At 41.7% G+C, this 5490-nt stretch overlaps 1 pseudogene; it reads right to left on the bottom strand.

Annotated features, from left to right (window-relative positions):
- Positions 1-495: 495 nt before the first annotated feature.
- LOC122146040 lies at positions 496-4906 on the bottom strand (annotated as a pseudogene).
- Positions 4907-5490: the final 584 nt, after the last annotated feature.

The raw sequence follows: 5490 nt of genomic DNA, 5'->3' as shown, positions 1-5490 counted from the left end.
CGTGGTGGTTCTCCCACAGGCTTTAGACTTGTTGAATTCATTTTTTCTCCTTCTCTTTTGTTCTTTCATTAAAAACCCGAGTCCCTCCGAGAGAGCAGTCATTGTGACAAGTGACTTGGTGGATTAAAAAAAAATAAAAAAAATCAGCCTTTCAGTTTTCAAGAGAGTCAGGTGGAAGTGCTCTTCTTGAGGTTTGAAAAAACGTTTTTTTAATTTTATTGATCTCATCTTATTCTTCTTCTCTCGGTCTCGCGTTTTAAAGGCCCAGACAGAGTGTCACAGCAAACAGTTTTGTCAATGTAATGCTGGCAGGTGGGACCAGATCTTCTAGTTTTAGTCGAAGATGCGCCTGCAGACCCTGTCAGTGCACAGAACCTACGTCCGCGCCTCTTTAGGTTCTGGCAGTTTAACCCAACAGTTTGGACAAATAGTTTGGACGATTCAAGCCGGCTCCATTGAGGAACAAGGTGCACTTGATCTTTCAGACAAGTTTTACTATCCTTGTTTTGAAGGTACCTCCACTCCTTGTGGTTCTTTCAGTCCGTATGTCTGCTTCTGCAAAATCGATCATGATAACATTTCTTATGATGAGAATATATAACTACTTAAAAAAGTCAGTTTACACTTTTCTTAAAACAGCATATAAACTGATCTCACCTGTGACCATGGCTAGGGCTGCGATGCATGAGAAACGCAGATATGTCTAAATTCATGTTCTGGAGATTAGACTAGAACTCCTACTATATAGTCAATCCACTCGCCAAAATCCACGGACGCACTGAAGCCTGTGCAGCACCTACCCCGTTTTATACAGAAGTGATGAGTTTTTTTGCCTCTCCATCTAGGGTGTGGACCTGAAATTAATGACAAAGCACCCGTTTATATTACCGTGCGCTATTTAAACGACGGATTTAAGCCGGCTCCTAATTATTGCAGAGCCAATAAAAACTGAAGCAGCAAAGCCCACTCAGTCCAGAGCCCTCGGTACCTGTACGCCAGGCGCAGCACGAAAAGCTCCAGGAACGGCAGACTCGAACAGCAAGTCCTGGTCCCGTTGTTTTAGGCTGGTCCGTGAATCCGGGGAATCTTTTTCTGTCCCATCCGCGGATGATCCCCATGGATCCGGAGGAGGGAGGTCGTAGAACTGCTGGATGTGCTGTAGTGTCATCTCCGCTCAGTTGGTAGTCCCGGGTTGGCTTGGAACTGGAATTTAATTTAAACATGACTTAAATGAGCTCCCTTAAAATATATAACCCGTGAAATTGCAAAGCCCAATTCTAGAAGGGGAGAGTGTTTCCTCCCCTTCTTTATTTAACTTGTGTCTGTATTTTCCTAGGCTTCTTTTCTTGAACAAAAGCAATTTAGAGAGTAAAATATGCCACCCTTAAAGTGTGTGAAGGTTATAATGAAACATTGTTATGATTATTAAATTCCTAATATTGGGTCCCCACCCCCGCCTCACGCCGATTGGCGCAGGAAGCGCATCAAGAGTCACATGCACATTTTGACTCTTCTCTCTGTTAAAGCTAAAAGAGGGGTAAAATATATAGATGAATGCATATAACGACACCCTCTGGTGTAGTCGAGGCTGCTCATAGAAGGGTTTGAGTCCACATGAGCCCTGACCCAGAAGCGCTGATCAAACTGACGGGCGGAGGAGAGGGGGGCGAGGATTCCTAGCGGACGTTTTGGGTTTGGAGGGTCCCAACGGCCTCGCCGAACCCGTTTAAGTTGGCGGTCCGAACAAACTGTCAAAACAACACAAGACTGTTTTTTATTAGTTCAGTGGTTGTTTATGCCTCGTTTAACGATGTCATATACAACTCAGTCACCGATGTACTGTAATAGCGTTGCGCCAACCTTCTCTGTTTTTCCAGTTGCTACAAGACCCGCACAGTTCTTGTGGACCAAAAGCGATTTACGCTTCTTCATCAACCATTCCGGACGATCAGGCAACTTCTGAAATCGGCAATACTGACATCTGTTGTCTCCCTTCGTTTTATCCACAGGGACAGTTTTTATTGGGCTAAACAGACATATTTGGCGTTCTTTCTGTACTGTTCGCTAAATCCAACAACAAACAAAAAAAAAAAAACAAAAAAAAAAAAAAATTAATTAATTTTATATGACACTAAATTCAGACATTTTCATTTTATTTCTTCCCCTAAGCAAACATGGCTGTTTGTTTGTGTGTGGTGTAAATGAATCTTTAACCATAGGCGACTAACAAAAGTGGAAAAAAAAACAAAAAATTTAAACAACCCCGACAGTTGCTCGAATGTCTGATACAGTCTATATTTTACATTCAAGACCAGAGAAGACCCGATATAAACTGGCAACAAAACAAACAAATAAAGCAAATACATAATCTAATAAGAATCATGCCAAAAAAAAATAAACATAAATAATAAATAATACCTTGAAGAAGCCTTTGCACCCTTCAACAACGTTCGGACATCCCATAATGCTGACAAGGCCGCGTTGGTTCCCCCACACATACCGCACAACAACGCTTTCGGTGGACGGAGATCCTCTAGACGGGTTTGACGGCAACCTGACTCGTCCATCAGCTGATTGCCCGTGACTGAGCCAAGGGTTCGTGAAAGCGATTCCCGCCTGTTTTTCCTGATGGCCTGGTCATGCGAATCTGGCTGCCAGCTCGGGTGCGCTCCGGGACTGTCGTGCCCATGACCACATTGCGAGAGTTCCGTCAAAGCGCATCTGACAGCTGGAAACAGGGGTTCCGGGTGGATACTGCTTAAAGGAGAAGAGGGAGAGCCTGGACACGGGTTTTTTGCGGCTGATCTATCATATGTAGTCATATAGTTCTTGCTGATGAAAAGTGTGCAGGGAACTCGGTTCCTCCCACAGATGACGGGCCCCCTGAAACCTGGAAGTTCGCCTTTCCCGGGAGCGTAGAGGGTGAGGACGGTTTTGACAGTACATAGGTCCGGAGTGGGCCATGCATCTCCTCTGACTGAAGGGCCCAAATGGTTCTGCTTGATGGTATGTGTGGCATCGGGACTTCCTCCACTTTGATGGAGGACTGTTCTCCAGAATGGGGTACCTGGTAAAGACAAGGGCGGCTTTACGTCATAATTGGTGTTGTCGTTTGATCCATGAAGGTGCTGAAGGCCTTGGCAGAGAGGGTGGTGGCGGCGGTGATCCTCGTATTGGTCAACGCCATGCTGAACTTCACAAAACTCTTGTGGTGAGTATAATCGCAGGCTGTATTCTCCGCTCGTGTTGGTAACGTGTAGCTCTGAGACGCAGGACTCGCGCGTAGCCCTGCGGATGAGCCATACTGAGTCCTGACCAGGGCATGGCTGTCAAACAACACAGCAGTAATAATAATAATAATAAAATGAAAAAATAAAATAAAAAAAAAAAAATAAAAAAAAAAAACTAAAGAAAGCCTGGAAATAATAGTCACATGCCCATCAAAACATGTTTTAGCACTGTTTCCAGCTTGCATGCAAATTATTAATTATTATTATTTTATTATTATTATTAGTATTATTTTATTATTTTTTTTTTTTTTTTTTTTTTTTTTTTTTTTTTTCTGCTGACAGTACCTTCAGTCGTGGGAACTGTTTCCTAACTGCAGATCGCTGTGCAGGTGATAATAATCCGGTGAAATTTAATACCGTGGTTCAAAGACAAACGAGTCAGCTTCTGGCATTCTCCCTCTTGATAAAACACACAACTTTCATCACTTGATTTTGCAATCACATTTTAATTAGTTTATATACCACAACTTTACAAACTTCATAGAGCTCACTTAAACTTTGAAATTTAAAACCCACTTTTCCTCGCGCCGTACAGAACAAGTGAGGGACGGGGCGAAAGGGTTTTGCGCGTCGCGTTTGTTTATCATGTTTTTAACTCTCGAGCCTTAATGCTTCCACATAATGCATTTTCTGAAGAAAACACAATTTCACAGACAAGCGTGCGCTGGTCTCCTATTCTCTATTCTCATACAATGACTGAATAAAAGCTCAATTTCACACATTCAGCTTCTACAGAAACAGCTTTATCAATTTCTATAAAAACCAGCAGAAGTCCAACACAACAAACAGAGAGACTGTTTAAAAAAACACACATAGCATAGGAATTTTTTTTTTTTTTTTTCACTGCTCATTGAAAATGCAATAGTTGCCCAAAACAGACAAAGAATAAAAAGAAAACCATTTGCATACCTTAGTAGACCATCAGTAAAACTATATTGTATCCATCAGCATGTGAAATTGCAGTGTGTGAATGGTCCAGTACGGCTGTGGTTCGCCAGAGCGCGGAGCTCAACACTGTAATGTAGAGCTCAGTCTGCCAATGTGTCTTTGTTTTATGTGAGACCCCACGTGTTTGGAGTTCAGTACGTCATCTGCCGTCCATATGTGAGTAGAACCCATCAGCTGCGAGACTCGTCTTCCAATCTGAGGGGCTGACTGACAGCCCCCCCCCCGTTGCATGAGTGTGATTTCATGAGATCTGCTGTTATATATTCCCCATCGTCGAACAGCAATTTACCTCTGTTTTTGGTCATAATAGTTCAGTGGGGACATTACAAAGTATTAAATTCGATTAAGTCGATTTCACGAATAAAACACTGATAACACAATAAAATAAATACAGAAATAGAGACCATAAATAAATAAATCAATAAAATAAAAAATGGTAACAATATTAACATTACAAGTATGTATTCCCTTCTCATTCCTATTAAAACTATTTTGTTTAGGATGTTTTGGTAAATCTGGTTTTTAATCTAAGTACTCTGTGGGGATAAAATCTAAAGAGCCTTTGGTCATTGTACTGTACACATGCATACACAACGTACAAAGTCTATCTGTAAGCAAGAACTACAGCCGTGTAGCAGATGGCAGAGGACGGGGATTTCTTACCACATCATTTCAATTGAAGGATTGACAAAGACATGGTACACCACCTATTAAACTGGCAAAAGAAACAAAAAGTGACAAGCAGACAACACTCTGTATGTAGACCCGTGAAGAGGTCTAGAAACCGAGGTCACTTCCCCCTCAAAAAGTCTTTTGCCAGATTGTATCTGACTGGGTGGGTGTTACTGTCTTTGAAGGACAGGTTTCACTGTAACCAATCAGGTGAACACCCTCTTTCCACAAACTAAATCCTGCATCTCCCAACCACCATAAACATTTTTCATGGTCCTATGGGTACAACCACAATATGGTCGTAATTAAAAATATAATAAAAAACTAAATAAAAAAATGAGAACCATAGCTCAGGTCTCTTGTTCAATGTAAATGATGCAAAAGTTAAGGGTTGTTGAGGTTTTCAATAATACACTTCAAAAATGTAACTACACCAAAGTTGTGTTCTCTAACTTGGTGTGAAAGTCTCCTCTAGAGGCCAGTGTTGTTCACCAGCCACTGGACAATAATTTTGGATTTATCTTTTATATGTTGTCACAACGCTAAGCGACTACAGTGACGATTCCATGTATTCAAGCCT

Source organism: Cyprinus carpio, chromosome A9, assembly GCF_018340385.1.
Source record: "Cyprinus carpio isolate SPL01 chromosome A9, ASM1834038v1, whole genome shotgun sequence".
In the NCBI taxonomy this organism is placed as follows: Eukaryota; Metazoa; Chordata; class Actinopteri; order Cypriniformes; family Cyprinidae; genus Cyprinus; species Cyprinus carpio.
The sequence above is the reverse complement of the archived record's forward strand: the minus strand, read 5'-3'. Positions and strand labels throughout refer to the sequence as shown.